Raw genomic sequence first — 25,802 nt, forward strand, 5'->3', positions numbered from 1 at the left:
GCGTGGGTTTACTCCGGGTACTCCGGTTTCCCCCACCATCATAAAGACATGCATCACACAGTGGACTCCCTCGAAAAAGAGATGTTACAAGGGGTTAATCCAGAATTTCCCCCAAAAAAATTTAAAATCTTGCAGCCATGAAGACCGGTAAGGAGGACAAGTACTCTACCCAGGAAGCCAAAAAGCTATTGCCACTCATATATTCGAAGGACATGAGGTTCTGTATTGCAAAGATCTATGCAGTGTGTGTGTATACACATTCATACACACTGTTCTATACATCTATACCAAATATACATTTATTACTTGCCCTTGGATGAGGAAATGACCTTGCCTACAAGTAATGCGGTGCAAGATCAGAAACATTACGTTTGTTATGCAAATCACAGAAATCAATAATACGTCTGTTCTTGACGATATCAGTGCCACCTCTTGAGGAGTGATTGGTGCCCTCATTCAGCCCTAGAATAAGGATTTCGACGAAGGAATATCCATGTCTACCATAAGAAAGTGTAAATATGTACAGTGCAATCCAACCATGACCTCGTCTTCACTCTCCACTCTTGTGGGTCATGATCAGATAATGAGGAGGATGAGATGTAAATCAGCTTGATGAGAATCCCTCTTAGCTCTTGGCGGTGGAGGTTGCTGGCAGGTCTGTGGGTGTAGCAGCCGTAGCTGACAGAGCGTCTCCTAGTCTCCTACCCTCTATTAAACGGAACTTTTAGAATTTTTGTAAGATAAATCACAAACTGTAAAGAAACTGTAGAAAATGACAAATGATTTATGTACGGTCACTGTTTTAACTTTCTCTTCTTCCGGTGTCTGACGTAAATCCCCAGTCAGTGCCTGTAGTGAATTGGCCTTGTGTGTGGTGCTGGAGTTGGCAGTCAAAGGGGAGCGCCTCCCATCGATAATCGACTGCAGCACTGAGTGGGGTGCTATGCCAGAGACCAGAAGATTGAGACACGATAAAACACGGACTGTACAAACAGTGATGTTCTACAGTTATTGAGGTAAACAGATGCAGGTGTATCTCTACAGGGATCCTTACTGTGTTGTCAGACCTTTATAGTAACATTTATGAGCCTGTCATTTACGAGCCTGTTCTTTTGTATAGCCATTTTGCGGTTGCCTTTTTAAGCGTTGTAAATCAATACTGGACCGATATAGATCCATTTGTTAATTGTCTTAAGTAAAACTTTTGACCCAAAAATCCTGATGTGTCCATTAAAATCTGCCTCAGAGTGGTGAAGGTATGCAGGAGTGATAATGAGGCCTCACCTGCCAGGAGAGACAAATGGAAGTCCTGCTCCATGCCTCTCACAAACAGCCCTCAAGCCTGGAATGACTCATGACAGCCTGGCTTTTCTCTCTCCACCCCGACCAGGCACTCTCTCCACCCAGATCAGAACATGTGTCATGCCATCCTAAGTGGGGGCATGGGAAGATTGTCCTCCAGTATGTTATTTTCACAGAATACATGCAGATCAGTCCAAATAAGATGCCATTCGGTCCCGCTCAGATGCACTGCACAGCGAATATGTTATTTCCAGTTCAGTTGCTCCCCGCTCTCACGAGATTTGATGCAAACCGTCATCAATCTTGGGCTGACAGAAGCTCTTTGTGACATGTCAAGTGTACATTTTTCAATCCAGGACAATCCGTGACAAGACTCAAGCATTCACTTGTAGGTAAGAAAACTGACATCCAGTGTTGTACGGTGAACTTGGCTACTTCCCTTTCACACTTTGAGCCACAAGTCTCTAGGGGAAAAGTTGGCAAGCATGAGCCTTCCGTCAGTTGGGTAATGTATTCAAATTTGGAACTGCTAAGGGGAAAAGAGTGACAGATTATATTTAAGATGAAGTTTGTTATCTTCACGTGGAAATGAAGAGTAGGCTATGTGGAATTTATGAGAGGTAGAAACATTGTAACTCTTTAGAAAATTCAATCAATTCAGTAACATTAAAAGATCAATTCTGACTTTAACAAGCTTATCATAGCCAACTTATTATTAAAACCTAAGATTAACATAATCAGATAATTTAACATTGTGAAGGTAGGCAATCAAGAAATTAAAAGAAAATAATCTACCAAATATTTACCATTTTGGCTGACAAAAACGTGCAGCAATCTTAAGAAACATGATCAGTATTACATGTGTATTTCATAAGGAGTAGCCACTTGAGACAACATTAAACTAATAATATTTAAATAATATTCGACAAATTGATATAGATAGTCAGTCAGTGACAGTAAAAATGTACTTAATAACATTCACCAATCCTTATGGGTGGTCTGAGTAACAAATAACATAAATCTGAAGAATTCAGATGGCACTATCTAGAGCATGAGAACTTAAGTGTGTATGCTCTAGCTAAACAATTCTTGTATATCCCTTTGATTCAGACTGGATTGTCCCTATTTCATCAAACATTATATGCCTAAATTCAATCTGAATATATTTGACAGGCGTAAGGTACACTTCATGTCAGAAGACGACACGTAACAGGAGGCAAACATCGATACCCATTATCAGCCAAACATGCTGTGAGAGAGGATAAGGAGAAAGGAGGACAAAAAGGAAGGGGGCATAAGGGAGTAGAGGCCATTGTCCCACAGGAGTCTCTAAGCCATCTGAGCTCTGCTCCTCTCTCCTGCTCCTCTCCCCAGCAACACCTACACCTTGACACATTTCACTTCCACAGCTGCCGCGGGCCTTGTTAGAACTTATATCCTAGAAGTTACCACGCTGCCATGGCAAACCTCCCCACCACCCTCCCACATTGGGCCCTTAATTTGGTCCCCTGTAGTGTTCACAGGTTCTTCCTGACCGCCCACTTGCTGGTCTCTGGCAGTTGAGGCTCTGGGCACCACTAGACTGCCAGACTGCCTGTCAGCAGCAGCAGCAGCAGCGATTGTTTCAGCCTGTGCTTTCACTGTTTTTTTTGTCTTTATTATTCCTCTTGCCTCGTCCTCTCCCTCCCCCCTCTGTGCCACCCTGATGCCTGCGCCGCCACCTGTCCCCTGGGTAGCGCTTCAGTGTCAGTCTGTGGCTCTGCTAATAAGACACACGTGGTAATCAGCACCGGGTGCACCACCCCCTCTCTGCCTCCCGTCCCAAGTGGGCCTGAAGCGGGTTGATACGCCACTGGACTCCCACTTGGACTTGGTGTCACAGGATGGGCCAGTGAGCTGCCAGAGGCTCCTGCCTAGTGAGCTCATTTCAGTGTTTGTCTTTGCATGTCCAGCAGCATCACTGGACACCCAAGGCAGGTCCATTGACCTGTCTGAGGAAGAACTCAGACAAGCCAATTGATATGAGCTCCTCACAATTTTTTCTTGTACATAATCCTTGAGTGATAAGAATAGCATCATCAAAGGAAAGAAAGCCTCTTGAGCCAGGTATTCAATTTGTGCGTTGATATCGTGACCATCGTGAGTTTGAGCGCTATTAAAATGAGAGTCTCTTCTGAGAAGCTGCTTTGCAACAATCTTTTTTGACAATACCAACTGAGGAAGGCTTAATAGGCTCGGGTATATTTCGCCCCTTTTAGGATCTTCCAAAGACAACAAAGAGCTTAATCATGTATAGAGGTCTTAAGGACTACCTGATCACCAGCTATATATTTCAACTGGCTTTCATGAAACTCCTCAATAATGCTTAAATTACAAAGTTGGAAGGTGTTGGAAATGTATTCTGATAAAGAATACTTTTCAATTCTTAATCTACAAACCAGTATTGTATTTGATGTTACTATCTGTTTAGACAGATTCTAATTAAACAGTTTGCAAGGTATCTGGGATATTAGTCAAACATTTGAAAACTAGAAAAACTACTTAGCATGTTATGCAACTGTATTATTAAACAAACAGCAATTGGCTTCAATCAAGATGCCATACGTTCACCACAGATTTGCTACATTTTCCCAAAGTGTAGGTTTAAGTGCCTTTTTGATGTTTTGTGTGTGTGTGCAAAACCCACTTCTTCTCTCTGCAAAGACCCTTTGTCAGGTTTCTCAAAACAGACACAGTGTTAGCGGGGTAATTTTAGACGACACACAGACAAATCAATAGAAGCTGAAGAACAAAGAGTGAAATCAATGGCTTAATTTGTCTTTAAGCGCCAGGGGGGTTGCAGAGAGCTGGGCTCTCACTTATACTGGTGCAAAAGGCCAGCATTCTGCAAAGCCCGGGAAACCAGCAGGTTGCCAGCCTATAATCTAGTGGAATCAAGTTCCAGCAGTGTTAAAATGGGGGAGAACAGGGAGTATCCAATATGGACTGCAGTGCCCACGAGCACCACTTACATCTCCAGGAGCTTTACGTATAGAGCTGACTTTGATGTATTTTTTTCCCGTCAGCATCTGCTAGCTCATGGGAAGGCCAGGTTTCGGCTTCTCAGCTGTCTGAGGAAGTCTAACTAATGGATCGCCACATCGCTTTTCTCCATAACCCTGCCATCTGAACACCACGCACACGTGACTTTTCTGCACCCCCCCCCCCCCCCCCTGCACTGATATTACTTACCATGCTAGCACTACCCACTGTGAGGTAATGCAAGGTCATCTGTCTAGAGCAGGAAAAAAAACAGGGGGAGAAAAGCAAAGCTTTGCTTTGGTTCCCTGTATTAGTGGTGGATGGATAACGATTGAAGAGGTAATCTATACTGAATGAGGCCTCAGTACAGAGGCAGAGAGCATGATGGGATCGTCTGCTGTTTTGTCTCCTGGACCCAACTCACCTCGCTCTCCAGTACTGATCAATACTCTCACAAGTCTCCTGGAGTCCCTCACTGGTTTTAGGCCCTTGAACTACAACCACAGCATTTGCAATTTCCCAGAACCACTTTAGCCATGCCTTTAATGTCTAACAGTTGGTCTATTATGTAAAAAAAAAATAGGAGAAAATGAGAGTGAGACTGACAACAGTCTATGAAGTTAATGTGGGTCCTCACATTTAATAGTTTGCCATCCATGGTGCAGAAACGGTTAGATGTGCTCTCCAGTCCAGATCTAAGCCAAGACACAAACACACACTCTCTCAATTAGCATTGTGGCGATAACATCTGATTTCAGAGGTAGTGCTTTACTCTCTGTGGTAGTACTGGGCTTCGGTCTGTTCAGAAGGATTTCTCCTTTCTTAAATGGAGAGTGGCTCGAAGCATGTTGTCTGCTGAACATTTGGGAAGCCAACAAACCCCAGTAACAAACTTAAGCGAATAAAGCAGTCCCATTGTGAGAACTTCAAGAGATAACTTTAGTTGAGAGTTTGCTTTTATATCGGCTCACAGCCTAGATGTTTAACACAGTATTGCATTCAGAATTAGTTGGACTGCACCGACTCCTCTATTAGAATGCATTTGACTGTAGACGGGCTTTGAAGCGAATCTCCAGTGGGTCCCTTGAGTGTTTTTGGTCCACTGCTGTCGTTATGGCAATAATGAAGTCATTATGGATACTTTTACAAAGCTTCAGACTCTATTCTCTGGGGCGAAATGCAGGCTATGTACTGCTGTCGCAACATCTGTGTTCTTCAGAAGACAAACTACAGCTTCTCCTCACCGCTCTGCTATCCTCTAGAGCTGTGGAGCAACACACCTTGTGCATCCACTCTTTCATTTACCATTTATTCAGCATGGACGGCCTTCACAATGCTGTCAGGTCAAGAGCTGGGAGCTTGAGGTTTACCACCAAAAAAAAGAGTCTAGTGTACTGAGTATGTTGGTTTTCAATATTCAATGTTAAAATCTTAAAAAAGCAAATATTAAAAAGGTACTTTCAAGACACGTAAGGTCTTGAGACTCCAGGGTGTCATTTGAGCTGAACTAAGTGTGTCAACGTTATAACTTCTGTTGATGTAGCATCTTTTGTGGGACATTTAACCAATCCCTTTCATAAGATGCAATGGCTGATCATGAGGCGCACCAAGTTATACACCCAACCCACCCCCTCCCCCCAACACACATACACACCCACACATTTCTCAGAATTTTGCTGAGTTGTTCCTACAGCTGGCTGAGTGTACAGGGCATGGTGATGCTTTATCAATGCAGTGGCACGTTGGGAAATCACATCAGCGCAAATTGAAACCCCACAGAGATCCAAAGCTCAGTCACATGTAAAACCAAATGGGGTTGCAGCAATTCGATTTAAGACTGAGAGAAGTCTGAGTGCCCACATTTGGCTGATAGCTTAATCTGTTTTCACAAGCAGCAATGCGAAAACTGCCCTAAGCCCCTGCTATTACACGTTTCCACCCAGGTGCATCCATCATCACCGCTTTTGAGAGAAAATACATACTCTGGATAAAAGCAGATACACCTGAAAGCTGTGAGTTACACGCTCAGTTTGTGAGAGGATTATGGCCGAGGCGTGCTGTCAGTCTCCTCTGGGCGACGAGGGAGTGGCACACTCCATTGATTTACCTCGAGCTGTCCGCTGAAGGCTTTTCCTCTTTTCTTGTTGGTCCGTCACTGTGATCACTTTGTTTTGGCATGAATTACATTCCTGCGCTCGCGGGTCCTTTGAGATAAATCTAAATGTGAGGGAAAGAAAGGATGACAGTATTAGCATTCTGTCATGTCCTTGTCCTCAGTCCGATGGAGTCATAAATACACGGCGGCGGTAGCAGGGAGCATTGAGGCGGGGTTGCGTTGCCTCAAAGCTTGCGGCTCGGCACAGGAGACACCGTGGTGTCTGAGGCGGGGGCATTGGTTACAGGTTCTGCTACGGTGGATGTGGCTGGCTGGCTGTTGAGGCCCATTTGATGGCACATCAGGTGTGTCTGAGGTACTGTGACTGTCATGAAGGGAAGTGTTGTGGCGCACCATCTGTGATTAGGAGTAAATAGCTAGCCAGGGAGCTGAGTCAGAGGGTCCCAAACATACAGCACATTCTCAGCTAGGATTACTTAAATACAGTGTTTATCACCATTTGTGAGGTAACAGAGAGATAGAGAAAAATGGCAAGCCCTGGTATCAGGAGAAATCAGGTGAACAAGCGAAGTGCTGTATAGTTCAACATTTACAGGAGTGTTTGCCTTTGGGGTTGCAGTTGTTGCGAAGGTTTCTTGCTTAAAGTATCCCCTTGAGGACATTGTTTATGCAGCAGCTTTGTCAAGGCAATATCTGGCAAAGTAATAATCTGCAGAAGAATGCATCAAAATCCCATTAAAAGGCAGATAGGTGTGAAAAAGTCATTTCATTAAGGCATGAGGATAGGTTTGAAAGGAAGCCTTTCCTTAGGAACACAAACAGTCTAGTCACCCTATTAAGCTCAACAGGGGTAAGTAAAGGTTAGTGGAACACTATGAGGACAAATCCATACGAAACTAAATGAGATTTGTAAAAGCTGAATAAACTAAACAAAACCAAGGCCGCATTCTATTTCATACATGATAAAACATCAGGTGCTAGATCAGAAAAACAAACAAAGTGAAGTATAAAATAATTTAGACAGCTCTTGCATAAATTAATGGATTTATTCATGCCAAGGTAGCACAGATATGTTTCGGGCCCACCGATCTGTAAAACAAGAGATTGATTCGACTGCTGGTTTTGTTTCGTGTCAGAAGGCTCCTATTAAAGGCTGTACCATTTCCATACAAAGCTTTTGTGATGGACCACACAGGTAAGACGTTTGTTAATAAAATGATTAATGTAACCATTGTATCAGCCCACTCATCTCACTTGGTTAGTCTGATGGCCAAAGATGATCGATGGTAGATGTTTGCCACCATCTAATGTTAGCTAACTTATTACAAAAGAGCTAACAGAATCTAACTAACCAGATTGTGGATGTTTCTGTTTTGATTCATTGAAGCTTGTGACAATTTTGTAGCCTCATTAGGCAAAGCTACCTTAGTTTTAGTAATTTAAGGTCAAAGTTGAAATATTTAGCAGAAAGTTGCTAACAAGACAATTTGTGCTTAAATGTAGCCATTATGTCACAATAGCATGTTTTTTTGTGCTAGGTTTCATTATAGCCTACAAAATAGTAACACCTTAAAGCATCTCTTTCCTCTGAATTCGATTTACATGAAGCTCAAATTTCCTTCCCTTTGCTCTCCTCTCCAGCTGTTGCTCCCAGGTGTCAGTGTGCCACGTTGCTAGTGGTAACCGCAGCCCATCTGCCCCTCTGTCACATCTCCCTGACAGTGGGGGCCATGACATCTTGGCTGTGGTGACGCGTGCCAGGCAGAGGTTGGCTCAGAGGGGTTTGACCGCCCCTCGGCTGAGGAAATGTAAATGCCAGCCAGACTTCCCCCGTGGGCCGACTCCTCGTCTTTACCTCTAGTCTGAGTGCTATTCGATGCTCTTTTTTCACAGGAATCAGTTTCTTACCGTCCATTCTGCAGCACCACGTCTCAAGTATCGACAATTATTGACAGCTGTGTCATCTTCTTTTTCTAGTTTTTTTTTGCTCTCACATTTAACTGGCTGTGCAATAACCACTCAACCAAGCAATATGTTACAAATGTTTTGATGAGAATCAAGTTTACTGTGTGTTTCATTACAGAGCAATCAATGAGGATTGAAGTTTTCGCTTTAGATATTTGGAACACTTGCAAATTCATTATCACTTTTTAATCTCCACAAGAAAAAGCACAGTGCAGTAGTCTCCTCGTCCTGTTGTAAGAGGGAATATAACAAAATTGTCAATCTCAAACTGTTTAGTTATTGTTGTCCAATAACAATCCTAAGGTTCCAATTACCAATAGCTACAGGTAGTGAGATTCAAAATGTATTTATTGTCAGTGATCAAAATTGTGTCAGACATAAAAAGAGCACTCCATCTACTGAAGCACACTAACATGAATTGCTGTCTGATGCAGTAATCACAGGTGACCTCCAACACATGCAAAACAAATGGGGTCGTGACCTCCTGTGCCTCTGTCACGTCTCTGAATGCTGTCATGCCGCCTGGCGAGGCCGGGTGCACATCACCACTGTCCTCAGATCAGTGCCCATCAGCTCAAAGGAGATGGAAAGGCAAACAAACCAAAGTCCAAATCAATCACCACGGTTTTACTCTTTCAGATATCATTTTGCAAAGCAATTGCCTGTAGGCTGCTTGTTGTGGAGCTTCTGGTCTACATCGTTTTTTCCTTAAGTTCCATAGTCTCAAAGCTGGACTGATAAAACAAGGTGCCACCAACACCAAGGTCATGTGTCTAGTTCACAGGAAGCACACATGTCCATGGAATGTACCAATAGTCTCATTTGCTTGGGATGAAAGTGTTTGACACTTAAATGTCTTTATCTGATGTCCTACACTATAAGAAGAGAGGGGGTTGAAAAGTCGATGTGTGTAAGACCACAGTGCCCAGCAGCAATTTGGAGTTCATAGCAGTCAAAGAGAATTTTCTCTGATAGCTACCCGGCCTGACTTCTTCTGTCCCAAGACTGGGCTCAAACATCAGGGACTTCTAAAGATTTCAAGTCAATACAGTCCATCATTTTTTTTCTTTCTTTTTTCGTGAGGGAAGGGGTCTCAAAAGGCATTGATTAATGCCACACCTGGGACATCAAAGGGGTAGTAATAGTGATAAATGTGTGGGTTTGCATGTGGCTGTTTAGGAGCATGTGTGTTTGAGTGTCTGTAAGTACATATACATGCATATATATTAACGTGTGTGTGTGTGTGAGTGAGTATACCCCTGTGGTTCCATAATCTTACACCGAATGCTTTAACAGCCTGTGAGCTAAATGATTAAGTGCCAAATTCAAAAGCCTGACCTGCCAATGTCCCCATGGAAACCTTTGCTGTCATAAATGTTGCATGAATATTCATTCACTTCATCCGTTCCCCTTTCTTCTTGTTTGATGGGGCCGGTCTGAGCCGCTCCACCTGCTGTTCACCCAGAGGTAAAGAAGGGCCATATGCCATAAAGGTCGTGTTTGAAAGGACATTTTTACAAAGTCAGAAGTGAAATCTTGATGCCACCTTACTTCTGATCCTCTTGTTACAAGACTCTTGTATGTGCACTTGCTGTGTTTATTTTTGGGGGGCCAATGCCTTGGGTTTTGCTCTGAAACATCCCCAGAGTCAGGCAGCTAGCCCGTATGCTTAGATTCATTCTCTTAGTTCACTTGTGATGATCGTTAAGAACAGTATATTTGCATTCTCGGATGTTTAATGGCATACAGTATAGTGTAGTAGAGGTTAGAGAGGGAAACACTAGACTTAGACATTAGACTTTCAAACCTTCTGGTGTGAGGTTTCCAGCTTATTGTCTGCTCTTCAAAGATAACTTATCCCTTATTAAACAGTGACCCTCAGTCCATACACGAGTGAAGCCTCTGCATGCCTCCTCACCCTGACATGTGAACCACTCCCCTCCACACACACACTCACCACACACTCCACACACACACACTCTCGTCTGTCATTGACCAACAGCTCAACCCCACGCAGCGCCTGAAAAACCTGAAAGCTTGAAGGTCAGTTTGGATTATTGCACCCTGGGGTATGGAATGTTGCTAGGTAACAGATTCTGTAGAGTGTGTTGATAAGGGGGTGGGGGGATGGATTCTGTGTGTGTGTGTGTGTGTGATGGGGGGGGGGGCTTGGGGGGTGTAGGGTGTAAAAGAGAGCTAGCAGCACTTTAACACCATTGCTACCTCAAGGTCATGCTCTGCAGTTTCCCTCGTGCCTGTGGCCACAGCAAGCATAAAAGCCACCAGAAAACCTGATCATCTAAATCTCTGTAGGGAGCGGGGTCAGTGTATTTTAACAGATCTTCCCCCCTCTCCAACACACACACACACACACACACACACACACACACCTTACTTTGACTGTCAGGGAAGAGATAGAGAGTTCAGATGTCTGGAGAGCATTTTGACCTCAACACCTGTGATCACTGACCTGAGACAGAGGATTAGAAATTACCTTAGCCAAAGCTTGAAGCAATGTGTTACATTTGAATGAATAACCTGTACGGCTTTCCATTCTAATATGAAGAAAATTAAAGAGACCTAATCAGTTTTTGACAGCAAGCCAAGAGATGCAGTTAAAAAAACAAAACAATATTTGATACATGGATATTTGATAAATGTTTGATTGCACCATAAAGCCAATATGACTAGCATAATACTCAGCCCTTAGGGAACTAAATCACCAGTTTTCGTGGAGCATTGTGCACCCATTCTGCCCTACAAAGGCAAAGAGCAGTATGTGCATTTTTTCAAAAAAACATTTTTTGCAGAAATTGAAAGTGCAGGGTCAGCTCTTCAATCTGTGAAAATTTTATGTTGATCAATAAACTGTTTCATGTAAATATTTGCAATTTAAATTTGCAGTGTGTATAGAAAGGTAGAGTAAAACCAAGCCAAGTGCAGTATATGTCTTTACTGCAGTTTGCCTTGGTTCTACATGCTTTTACATGCTTTTACTGCAGTTTGCCTTGGTTCCAGTCATATTTGCTGCAGTCTGCCTTGGTTCAACTTGCCCTTGCTGCGGTCTGCCTTGGTTTTATTATATTTAAATAATCTCTGACATTTTGACGCAAAAATATAATTTTGCTTCATTTTTACACTAATGTTCATAAAATACATAAAATAAATTTGTTCCATTGCTTAGGCATCAAGGAACATTTTTACATCAAAAAATATTGTGAGTTTTTTTCCGTAAAAAGAGTGATTATGGTCATCTTACTGCAATACCTTAATGTATGCGTGTGTAATTTTAAGCAGTAATACAAAGGCAAAACGCAGTATAGCCTATAAAATTACCAGATTTTGCAAAAATGTATAAAGAACTTAAAGGGTGGTGTTCACCTCACTTTAATCTATCTAATTATACATCTTGTTGTTAAATATAATTTAAAACTTTTACTTGGTGAAAAAAAAACACAAAAAGCTGTTTTTCTCAGTTTGGGGTTTTTGCACTTACTGCTCTTTGGCTTTGTAGGGCAGCATTGTGTACTTTAAGACCAATCTAATCTCATTAGTTCTAAGAGAGCCTGAAGAACTGCCGGTCCTTCTTGGTATAATGGTTCTACTTTACTCGGGGGAACCAACTCCATCAGATGCTGTATCTCTGTTGACAAGTCATTACTCCAGTGCGCCCCTCTCAGCACTGCTTGGTTGTCCCTCTGTATATGGAGTTTTTGAGACAGAAAGAAACAGAGAGAAAAAACTACATGCGAGACATGGAAACTATGGCATGTTTTCTTGTGTGCGTGCGTGTGTGTGTGCGTGCGTGCGTGTGTGCGTGTGTGTGTGTGTGGCATACATCTTCACGACCATATGTACGTATACTGTAGCAGCTTAGATAGTATGGCTTTCATTTGCTGTCATCGGTGGAGCCTGTAACACCTGGGGATGGCTGAGATAAATCCCAGACCCTGAAGGGGGTGACAGGCAGTCTGTTAGCTAACCTTGGGCTCTGGACACAGATGACTCCAGCAGAGGAGGAGTGACACGGTGCGATAAGGACGGAGAGGACAGCCAAGTGTCTCAAATGAGCTTTTTAGTGCACTTGATGCCTCAACTCATTAAACTGCACACACCTTATGATGAATATCCCTTCTACATTGAGAAGTGTATCATGTGTGTGAAGTACAGGAGAACAATGTGCTTTAAAGGAGTGTGCATTTTCACATAAGCACTTTTATCTGCATAGTGTAGACATTCCCTTTCCACTATGGTAACGTCATGTGTGTTATGCATGCATGTGGCCATGTGGTTATTAAAGGTGTTGCTGGGCGGTGGCTGTGGCTCATCAGTCATCTGATGACCAAAAAGTCTGAATCACGTAGGTCTAGCCTTTTTTTATTTTAATTAGTCTTGACATTGTCACATTGTTATAAGAGCACACTTAATGTCTGGAGACACTTGTAAATGTTCAAATAGAATGGCAGTGAAATCTGCCACTGACAAGACTACATGCATTGGATTATGATAAATCATAACAGGTCATCTTCGCTTATTCATTTTGGAATGACAACCCTTCATTTTAGCTACACAATCACACCAATTATCCGATCGGTTAAGTAATGTCATACTCCCTGACATCTTTAAGCAAATTGCTACCCATGAATAAAGCTGTTTCCTTATCTGAAAGTATAAAAGGTTATACAAATATTTAATAAAACAAGTTTGAATGACACTGACATGCCTAAACCATAAAATGGTTGATCAGAAAAACACTCAAGAAGCATCTTGGAGATGTAACATGTTTCAACTGAAAGTTTTTAGGATCAGTTTATCATACATACACAGTAAAACCCCATGTATGTGTCAAGCATACTGACATTGGTGAAATGTGGAAGGAACTGAGGCAAACCGGGGATCATTTAAAGAAAATATAGAAGTGTTTGTCTATTCATGGATTTGTCTCTTTGTGGTGTCAGTACAATGCAAGCACTGCAAAGTGAATAGATCAATTGACTATATGTCTTTAATGTGTCAGAAAAAGACAGAGATGCTACGTATAAAATGCTTTTTTCTGATCCTGTTAGAATAGACAAAATAGATTTTAGAAGGGAGTTTCCTACTCTTGGTGTCCCCAGTTGTTAATTATCCATTTGGAGAGAAATTCAAATTCACATTCATGTAAATCAATCAGACATCAGTGTCATTCATTACTCTATTATTTACTATCTAGATCAGGGGTTCTCAAACCTTTGCAAGCTGGGCCGCCCCAAAACTGGTCAGGGGTAGTTGGGGCCCGCCCGCCGCCCCTTATTAGTGTGCTTGCCCGAAGGGAAGCACAGTATTGTTCTTCATAAGTTTTCTTTATTAGTGTGCTTGCCCTGTTATATCTTTTCGTGGCGGTACTCCTTGCCACTCCTTTTTTATTCCTCTTTTTCCATCACCTTTTTTCTCCATAGACTTGCATGGGAGAACTCTGTGCCATTATGACATCATAATAGGGTCATTAAACTGGCTTGCACCTGTGCTTCACTGACAACTCTCACTGACACCTGCGCACGGCTCCTCTTCTCTCTCTGTCTCTCTGTCCTCACTCATGCATACTCACTCATGTTTACTCACTCGTGCATACTCACTCATGCATACTCACTCATGCATACTTACTCATGCATACTCACTCATGTTTACTCACTCATGTTTACTCACTCATGCGTACTCACTCATGTTTACTCACTCATGCATACTCACTCATGTTTACTCACTCATGCATACTCACTCATGTTTACTCACTCATGCATACTCACTCATGTTTACTCACTCATGTATACTCACTCATGCATACTCACTCATGTTTACTCACTCGTGCAAACTCACTCATGCATACTCACTCATGATTACTCACTCATGCATACTCACTCATGCATACTCACTCATGTTTACTCACTCATGCATACTCACTCATGTTTACTCACTCATGCATACTCACTCATGTTTACTCACTCATGCATACTCACTCATGCAAACTCATTTGTGCATGCTCATCCAGCAGGGAGAGCTGGAGAGCTGACACCTGCCCCAATTCCAAGGCACTTGTTTTCTCGGTAATGGCCGCAACAGAGCAAGCACACTCTCGCAGTTCGTTCACAAAACGCATTCTAGTTAGTGTGCTTGCCCGAAGGGAAGCACAGTATTGTTATCGTCAAGTTTTCTTTCTTTCTTTATTTATTCTCCCCGTTTTTCTTGCAGCTAACTACTCCTCGCCTGATTGAGATAGAGACGCCATTCAAACACCGAAACGTCTGGCCCGATCCGGTGCAACCTGCTATATCTTTTCGTGGCGGTACTCCTTGCCACTCCTTTTTTATTCCTCTTTTTCATCACCTTTTTCTCTCATTCACTAACATGGTGGAAGGTTGAGCCATTGTGACGTCACCCACTCTAGTTGAGATTGGAGAAGGCGAAGCTCTCGGCCGCTCTGTATTCTCCTGTAACGGCCGTTGACGGCCAGCGACGACCAGCATACAATCATGGATGTAAACACTGGAAAAGCTGTTGCTGAACTTCATCTACACACCTGATTTAATTCTTTAAGCCTTATTGAACATATTTTTATCTTAAAAGCTATATATTTGTATTTAACTATTTTGAGAAATGATCAAGTTATTACGTGATGTGCCTTCGCTGCAGAACAGGATGGTATAAGAGAAAGAGAGCGGAGATTATCCTAACTAGCTGGCTAATGTAGCCATCCCATTTAAGCTATTCATATTACCGCTAATCTATTTGTGACATTGGTAATTATACAGTATAATTTGTTACATTTCACTCTCAATATTTCCCGCTACAAACTGCTTAGTATTCCACTTTGTAGCCTTCTCTAATCACTCGATTACCTCAGCCAGCCAGATCGGCAAAATGACAGCACCGAAACGAGAGATTTTCGAGTCGAATGACAACGAAACTAATGTAAGTTGTAAAATGAATGTTGATGGATAACAACCTAAATCTGAGCCATAGTTGCCAACTCTGGCATCTACAACATTTCTGATTAGCTACGCTAATTTGACTCACAGAGCCTAGTTTGTGTTGATGCGCCGGTCAGTGTCTTTCAATAGAGAGTTAGCCTACACATAGCCTCTTACTCTATAAAACATTAAAGCAAATATGGCGATTATTATTTACCTTATCTGCTGGTAACCATAGAAGATCGTGAAGTAGGCCTACTAGTGATTTGAGTCCAAGCCCATATGTATTGTAGATGAGGTAATCCACTTGGTGCTAGCAAGCACATCAAAACTCCAGTCAAAACGATGGTCTGTCGACAACGCAGATTTCGCTAGGATGTTTATCCTACTTGTAACTTGTTGGTTGCTAGAAAGCTCTCTGAACATATGACCGGTCTTACTATACTGTTAGTACACAGAGTATTCCTATTTTATGGACTGCATGGCTTATGAACAAAGCTCATGTAAAGTGACATTTCTAGTAACGTAATCTTGGAATGTAGCCTGGCTCGCGTCGCTGTCATTCTTCCACACTGTCAGTGGACGAGCGTTGGCTCACTGTAGATTCACTTTGTTTGCGTTATTTCAGTGTAGTATTTATTTATATATTTAATTTTGCAATTAGGCTATATAGGTTGTCAAAAAGGTGTTGTATCGCTATGGCAGGGTTACATGAAGTAAATATGAATGTAATAGGCTACTTTGTGCTACTGAATAATGCAGCTGAGATAATAAAGTCTTTGGAAGATGTTTTGTGTCATGTCTATAGGTTTATGTCTGTAAATGTGAAATGGTTAGTAATAGTATTGTAGTGTGCTCAGTTTTCGAAAACTAGACTGAAACTAAGAAGGATAACTATGACTAAATGTGACTAAAACTAATATGCATTTTTGTCTTAAGACAAATCTAAAATAGCTGCCAAAATGAACACTGATAGGGGACCCCTTAATCTGCAATGCATGGTTGCTAGCTCTAATCAGATGTACTAACTAGGCTTATAAGAGAAGACTAACTTTTTATGCCAACGAACACACTAGACCCTTTCACAATAAACAAGCAAACATGAGAGAAAAACAGAGCAAGCACACTCTCGCAGTTCGTTCACGAAACGCATTCTAGTTTCTTTATTTATTCTCCCCGTTTTTCTTTCTTGCAACTAACTACGCCTCGCCCGATTAAGATAGAGACGCCGTTCAAACACCGAAACGTCCGGCCCGATCCGGTGCAACCTGCTATATCTTTTCGTGGCGGTACTCCTTGCCACTCCTTTTTTATTCCTCTTTTTTCATCCCCTTTTTTCCCCATAGACTTGCATGGCAGAACTAAGGGGCATTATGACATCATAATAGGCTCAATAAACTGGCTTGCACCTGTGCTTCACTGACACCTGCGCCAAGGAACCTCTTCTCTCTGTTCCTCTCCATTCAACTGTATAACTAGGAATATTAAGAGACACCTTCCATACCAGGGCTCTACAGTGCGAGTATTTCACTCGCATAAATAGGTACGTGAGAACTTGAAAAACTTGTATTCCCACTACGGTAACGTTAGCTATCCTAGCTGTGTTAAGCAGTGCTATCCTAGCTGTGTTAAGCAGCTGTAATATCTGAGTACGGAGCTAAAGGCTAACTAACACTACGTAACGGGAGTATCCACTGGCAGTTTCAGCTAGCCGTAACGGGGGATAATTTTCCTTAATTCAAGTTGTGAAGTAAACCTTTGAAGTAATTCATGAATTTAGTTGTGTGAATATAGTGAGCTAAGGCTTGTATTCCTACTACGGTAACGTGAGCTATCCTAGCTGTACGGGGCTATGCAAAAGTAGCGTATACTGAAAGAATGGTTAACTTGTTAGCTCACCAGTTTATTTTGTTGCTAATGTGGTTGGAGAGGATTAAGCGTGACCGATAGCGTGAGTTAACATTAACCCGTGTCCTGGGAGTAATGATTCATGAGAGACCTTGAATCATTAGGTTAACTGAAAAACGTTTGAGGATGTACCTGGACACAGCGTAGCTGTTGTAGTGTGCTCAGTTTTCGAAAACTAGACTGAAACTAAGAAGGATAACTATGACTAAATGTGACTAAAACTAATATGCACTGAATCTAAAATAGCTGCTGAATCTAAAAGACTGAATCTAAAATAGCTGCCAAAATGAACACTGAGATGTATTCATTTTGGCAGCTATTTTAGATTCAGTCTTAAGACAAAAATGCATATTAGTTTTAGTCACATTTAGTCATAGTTATCCTTCTTAGTTTCAGAAGAGGTTTTTCATGGTTGCTAGCTCTAATCAGATGTACTAACTAGGAGACTAACTTTTTATGCCAACGAACACCAATAACTAGAACTAATTTGACAGACTATAAACCAATGTGATACACGTGCTCTAGCTATACAGTAAAAGTGTTGCTTACGTTAGATACTAGACCTACAGTCTAACTCTAACTGCATTAAGTCTAACAAGATATCTTACAATAAACTTTAAGTAAAGCTGGCTATGTAAGATACTACTAATAACAATTGATAAGAGGTCAACCAAAGCGTTGTATAAACAAATGCAGTAATTTGATCAATTTACCAGCTAAATTGCTTTGGAATAACTGAACATGAATGGGGTTAAACGTTAGAAAATACAATAGGTCGCAAATGAGTATGACATGCTTTGCTTCCGCGTAAAAAAACCCTGCTGTGCTCCTAAATTTCTTTTTTGTGCTCCTAAATGTTTTCATTTAGGAGCACATGTGCGTCTTGGGAAAAACCTTAGCGTAGAGCCCTGAAAATACTCTACTTTTTTTCTCTCTCCTTCTTTCTCTCTATCCCTCTCACTCTACTTTCTCTCACACTCCATCTCTCTGCTTCACTTTTTTTTCTCCTTCTTTCAATATTTTCCCTCTTCACTCTCTCTTTACTGTCTTTATCCAGAGCCACTCTTGTTCACTCTTTCCACTCTTCTTTCTTTCTTCCACTCTTCTTTCTTTTCTTCTTTCCTTCTTCCACTCTTCTTTACTTTCTTCACTCTTCTAGGAGACTAGGAGGGGAAAAGACTAATTCCAAGGCACTTGTTCTCTCTGTCATGGCCGCAACAGAGCAAGCACACTCTCGCAGTTCGTTCACGAAACGCATTCTAGTTATAATTAATGATAATCGGCCAATTGTCCGATAAGTCTGGAAAAGGACTGGATGGCCGGCCTGATGTGCTCATATCCAAAAAGTCACAAAACGGAGGGTACTCCGGCAAATAAAACACCAGCAATTGTTGCAGAATGACGAAAGAGGGGAGTTGGTTAAAAGATGCTTAAGTCTACTGTCACTCTTCAGCTCAATAAGCTGCTCTTGCATGTCTATTGACAGCTCGTCTGCTGAGCAGAGAAATGGATCCCGAACCCAGTCGAATGAACGGTACTCCTCTTTGAAATAGGACCCAAACTGATTTCTGATATTCGGCGTGATACAGTGTCATTTGACATAGGTATTGCGCTGAGTTTAGCAACTGCACTATGTCCTATCCACATAGCTCTCATCATATTTGCGACGCTTTGGCATCTTCGCAACTGCCGCATCGGTTGCCTGACTTTTACGAATCGGAAACTTGTCCATAGTTGTGTTAGTTTGCTGATACAGTGTGTGTGAAGTTTGCTTAGTTCTAATTTCAACGTTGTGGTCTTGCACACAAAATAGCACAATATAGTATTTAATTGCTGGTGTTTTATTTGTTGCAACACGGTGGATGATCAAAAAATTTTAAGGTAGGAAGAAGGTAGGTAGAAGAAAAAGGCTAGCTGCAGCTGGAAGAAGTTAGCTAGCTAGAAGGCTAGCTCTGGGGGCTAGGAGCTTTTTAAAAAGACAGTGGAGCAAATGAATCCTTAGAATAGGCTACAAATAGACCTACTGCAAGTGTAGTAAGGAATTACTAAGGAAGGAGTGAGTCTTTCAAAGTAATGTTTATTAAGCAATGAATTCCTGAATGATAAAGGAAACAAGAGAAATCGTACAAACTCTGCAGGGTGTCATCTCAGTAAGGCTAAGCGCTTAACATGCCTGCGGTTACTTTTATAGTCGGAAATGTGGTAGAACTCACGTGCAAATGATAAGACTGTTTTGATTGGTGGATCAGGAACAAAACAGTATTTGATTTGTTTGTGTCGGTACAGGCCCTTGCATTTCGCCACTAAGGGAGCTTTCACTAACCAGTGACCGGTTGGCGGTGTTTTTTTCCTTTTTTCTCCATCTGTGACATCGCCCCCCCAGTTTGGGAATCACTGATCTAGATAATAGAATTTTTTGAATTGGTAGTTTTTTTTTACCACAATGTATTTTTTAATTTTATTTTCAAAGGAAAGTTTCCAGTTTCTGTAAATATCTGCTTTCATCTTTTGATAAGCACAGCTGCTAATGAGCAGCATCAGATGCCCGGACTAAACAACGCATATTAAAATTCTGACATCAACAACGGTGCCCAGAAAACACCTGTTTCTATTTGACAACTTTTAAGCACTTTTTCCTCTTTGAGCCATTGTGTCCGACCTTAAACCCTCTTGCTGTTCCATCCCAGTCTCTCGTATTTGAATCATCTGCTCCTCTCAGCAGGACCCCCCTCCACCGCATGCTGTAATTAACACGAGTCTCACCCCTCCGTGACTGCTCTGTACTACCTGGCGTGGCGCTCATATCCAGAGTAATTGGGAGAACAGCTTCAGACCCAAGGAAAGATCCAAGTCAGCAGAACTCTCTCCATCTTTTGTTCCATTAAAAGGTAGTGGTCTGAGCAGGACTAAGGCCGAATCTCGATTCTTCTCCTTGCCCCTTTTGCTTAATCTGGTCTTAGTCTTAACCCTAGCACTTGCAAGTGTAAGGGCCAAGGGCTGAGATCTTTCCCCTATAAAATGAGACGCCACTAGGTTTCGGGTATGTCATGGGTGACTGTATGAGCTATGAAACTAGCGATTTAAAAAAAAGTCTAATGAAGAACATGGTTGCAAATATATATGTATACAACTGTGTAGAGCACGAAACAAGACTGTCGTCATTTTTAAATTAATTATAAGCCAAAAATACTTACATGTAGTGTATGTAGCATGATAGCTGGCAAGCTACCATATAAGCCAATGGAGTGATGGTATACGCGCTAAATGTATCCTAAAACTACCGTTTGAAAGCTTCAGTTAAGACCGACAATTCTATGCATCGCTCGTGTAGTACATTTCAGACCAAACCGAGTCATTATAAACATATAAAAAGTTGTGTAGATAGCTTTATTCATGTAAAATATTCCTCGCTTCAAGCAGCCATGTTTTTTTGAAAATTCCCGAGCTGGTTTCGAGGTGTGCTCTGGGATAGCCCTTGGAGGACCAAGGTAGCTCTCCGATCATCTCAAAAACGAGGGCCATACACCCCTTAAACTTACCCCTTAATCTTGATCAAGTTGGGTATTGAGACACCACTAGCTCTCACATGAACGCGCAATTTCAAGGGTAAGGGGTAAGATAAGGGGTAAGGGGAAGTATTGAGATTGGGCCTAAGTCATCAACCGCTCATGTTATTGCACTTTGCAGTACCGAGCCACACAGACCCAGTTTGTCCCCAGTTATCAGACTCAAGTCCTAATCAACCATTCATTTAAGAGTTAGTGTGCAGTAAGAGGGGGGATTGTCGAGTCAGGACGTTGATTGCGATGTAATTTTCAAGGCCTGTGTCACATGTTTTGGAACTGAGACCTCATGCTGACAGCACTTCATTCATCAATATCTGCTTGTCATACATATGTAATGCTGATGTGTGTTGGAGAGAAAATGAATGTATTATTGAAAATGCATTTTAAACATATTTTTATATCCATTTCTGTTGATCAGATTAGAGAAACTTGCCCCTGGTTTCCCCTGTCCAGGACAGACGGCTGAAAGAAATGGAAAGATCTTTCCTGCAGTCACCTCCAGGTGGGTGCCCCAGGACAGGAGTACACATGTTGAGCTTTCTTTGGTCCACCAGCCATATACCCCCACCCACACACACACACCCCCACATGCACGCATACACACTCACACACATCCACACACACACACACACACACACACACACACACACAGACACACACACACCCATCCCAACCCCCCCCCCCCCCCCCCCCCCCCCCCATACCGGTACCGGTCCGGTAATTGCCGGTCTTTGTCCGAAAAAAAAATGAAATGTCCGAAAATATTAGAGCTCACCGGTCAAATTGTCTGATTGGAATTTCTTATAAATCCCATCTCTAAAACACAATCTGAATTTGACAACAATCCTAATATTTAGGCCTATAAAGCAAACGTGCACTGCCCTTATTATATTTTTAAGGAACAGGCTAATCTTCCGTTAGAAAGTTATTAAACAACACGCATATGCTGCATTTTAAATAAAGCGCAAACCGTCGGTTTCAAACAAGGAGCGAACTGATGACTGAGAAGGATCAACCATGGCCAAGCAGACTAGCTTTAAAAGCTTTTTTCAGAGGCCAAACGCAAATGATGAGGGTGAACAGTCTGACAAGGATGAACCTGTAAAAGCTGCAGTGTTGCGTCTGAACGCGTTTCAACGCGTTTCATTTCATTATAGCCTACTGTCTATGCCCGTGCGTGTTGGAGCTGTGAACTTAGTTCAAAACTGAACTAGTTCATGTAGAAAGTGAACTTTCCAAACACTGAATACCTGAAGCCCTAGATTTTCGAACATCTTCACCAGAGAAAAGGCTGAAATGTCGGGCGTTTATGTCGTTATGGAGTGATACGTTCCGGTGCGAGGTAATAGTCACATTAAAATGTTCTGTTAGCACTGCAAAAATGCAGGACGACGCAACGGATTCACAAGAGGGTCGAATAATTTTAAAATCTCTACTCTCATTGAACATAGGCAGAGCAATGACCATGTTGCGGGGCTCAATTTAACGCCACAGCAGGTTGCGATTAAAGGCCACTTATTGACGCGCATCAGACATTAATGTTTTTTTTTTCCATTGTACACTTTGGCAAATAAACATGTTGCATTCTAAACTACCTGATTATGTTATTATTTAAGCTACGCAGGCCGTCAGTTTTCTTCAATAGGCTAATTTAGAAGCAGAAATAGATATTTGGCCGGCTTATCATTTAAATGTCCGGCAAATGAAAACTCTGCCGGTCATTTTGACCGGCAACATTTTTCTCTAGCGGAACCTCTGGCACACACACCCACCCCCACACACACCCACCCCCACACACACACACCCACATGCACACATGCACACACAGCCACCCACCCACACACACACACACGCACAGACACACACAGGCACACTCCCTGCACTCATATGGCCTCCTGGAAAGTCAACTAAAGTGATTAATGGGTACTGGGAAGGGGGTGGGGGTGTGGGGGGGGTGGCTCAGATACATTATTTACCAGGTCGGGACAGGTAATTGACGTGGCATGGAGATAAACAACCTGAAGATTAACCAATTTGATGCTGGCACAGCTGTGAGGAAGGGCGACTCGGTTCTGTTTTTATCTGTCTCTGCGCTCATGCTGGCGAGATAGACGCCACGGAAAGAACTTGCAAACGTGATGATTTGCCAGGCATTATCAAGGTTCTCCCAAGGAAATTCAGAATTGGGTTTAAAGACCTCTGCAGACATGAAGAAATGAAAGAAAAGATGTCATACTGATCAACACATATTAGATCACCTTGTCTAAGTAAGGTAGTTCTACAGTAAATGGACTCAATGTTAGGGATGCAGTATTTCACCCCATGTTTTATTGTCTCACCAACATATTTTGACGGCAATGCTTCTCATACTAAGAACATCATTTATTTCAAAGGAGGGCAACTCATTTCAGGTCAAGACAGCACTGCTAGTTGAGAACACTGGGTCTTAATAATGGACTTTATTATTGCAATGTCAAGTGAAATGACTCACAAAATATAACAACGTATTACAAGCAACAAGATAGCAAGGTAGCATTGAGCCCTTACAAGAACCAAGACTTATGATCATTAACTACATTGATTTCTAACATTACTAAGCGTATTGCTCTTCCAGGGTTATATCTTAAGTTATTCTCATGGCACCAAGTGTAGCCCTCAATCTTGTGGTAAAGACTTGTGTGGTCTTCTGCCAGTGCTTTGCCTCCTCACAGGCCTTTGGCTTTTGTTTACCTGCACAGAGATGGGACCTCCTCTTCCACAGAAAAGGGCTTTGCAGAAAGATAATAAAACACACACACGCACAAACAAACACACACACTCACACTTAAACATGCCTCTGCACACATGACATCACACTTCACAGATACACACTCACACACACACACAGGTGTTGTACATTTACTTTCATTACAGGCCATTAGACAAACAAGTGAGTATTGACATTCGCTCCTGATTCCCACAGATCTCCGTTCCTTTCCCAGCTGTCCTGAGTAGACTCGTATGTGCTGAAGTCAGAGCGCTGGATGAACGTGCTCTGTGAGAGTGCAGAGCCAATGAGGCTGTGCGTGGGGGAACTGTAGTCCCTGAAAGGGCACTGCCACTCAAGAGGGCCCAGAGGGGCCCCATGCAGTGCCCAACTCAGAACTGTCACTCCAGTGGACAAAAGAAAAGGAGAAATATGTCTGTGGGACTCTCGAGGTGCACTTCAGAAATGAAAAAAAGACACACACTGTTTTGTGTATTGGGTGTGTGTGTGTTTGTGTGTGTGTGTGTGTGTGTGTGGTCCCAAACCAGCAGAATTTGCCCCCTCTGTCGCTTTCACTTTGCCTCTCATGTGTACCCCATGGTGGCTGAGCGCCTTGATAACAACAGACATTGTGCCCTTAGAATCTTAACTTTTGTGTGCGTCGACACCCCCCCATCCATGACTGAGAGAGAAGGGTTACGGGGGTGGGGGGGCTGTGTCCAGCTATCCTCTCTGCCTCCTCAGGCTGCAGATGGGTGGAGGGCAGAGGGCATAACCCTAATTCTCCCACTCTGTCACACACATAGAAACACACTCACACACACACAAACAAACACACACACATTCTCACACACACACACACACACACATACACACAACCTCCCTTGGAGAATGAGCAAATCCAGAGGACTCTCCCTTGCTATCTCCACAGTGTGCTTGAGAGGAGGTCGAAGAATTCATCCCTCCCCCCCTTCCACCCCACCATGCCGTCTCCTCCACCTCTCTTCCCTCATCCATCCCCACCCCACCATGCCCTCTCTGCCTCTCCTCCGCCGCTGCTTTCTCAGAGCTCTGAGGAAAAGCGCTGATTAATTGAGACAGAACCAACTGACCGCAAGTCATTAAGCTGCCACTGGGCTGAGCACGAGTCACTTCTCATTTGGGCTGGGTCTGGGGCTCTGGCGCCGGCTCCGCTGCCGAGGCCTCATCATCGCTCCCCAGCCCCAGCAGCCACGGCTGGCCTTCCTGCCCGTCACGTGCCGCTCTGGACCCTGAAGAGACCTCTGTCTCTCAGACAGGAGGATCCTCTTCGACAACACCCCATGTACACACAGATACTCACATAAATGCCCACAAACACACACAGTAAGGGCTCAGATACACATACGCGTTTTTGTAAAAACGCGACGCTAGGAAATACATTGATTCCTATGGTACGGCACGCTTTCACGCAAAGCGCCCCGTACCATAGGAATCAATGCATTTCCTAGCGTCGCGTTTTTACAAAAACGCGTATGTGTATCTGAGCCCTTAATACACAAACTTATACACACACACAGAGACCCATACACATTAACACATATACACACATAAATGTACAAATTAAATACATATACACATACCCACAGAAACAAACACATACACACACATAAGCAAACAACCTTGTAAATGAATGCTAAATCTTTTTTTGTGAAAGTTGACAAAGATACTAAAGTTTTGATGTGTGAAAAGTTCTCTCTCTCTGGGTATCTGTAAAGTTGTTAACGTTACTCCTATGAGATGAGTGTCTAGATGAGAAGTGAGTCATAGCAGCACAAACAAACGAATATAGCCAGCTATTCAAACCCCCCGTGGAGGATAATGTCATCACGCTGCGGTTCAGATTTAGCCAGATAGCTTTATTAGAGCATGCATGCATGGAGACAGAAGAAGTGATATGGCCTAGTCACACGCCCCTGGGGAGGAGGACGAGGCGTGTTTTATTATCGCTGCGGAGAAGGGAACACAGATGCCGAGAGAGAGTGATCAGATGCAGTTATGAGAAAATAAGCCCAAGAAAATAGGAAGCCTGGGAGAAAATGTACAGCCAACAAGACGGGTCTACCCTCAACTGCAGTTTTTCTTAGAGTAAGAGTGTGAATCCTGTCAGGTTACACCTAAAGCATTGAGGCCTCAAACAAACTCGTTTTGTCTACACTGGCACCACTATCTCTCTGACAGGTTCATTAAATGGG

Source organism: Sprattus sprattus (genome assembly GCF_963457725.1).
Source record: "Sprattus sprattus genome assembly, chromosome: 18".
NCBI classification, from domain to species: Eukaryota; Metazoa; Chordata; class Actinopteri; order Clupeiformes; family Clupeidae; genus Sprattus; species Sprattus sprattus.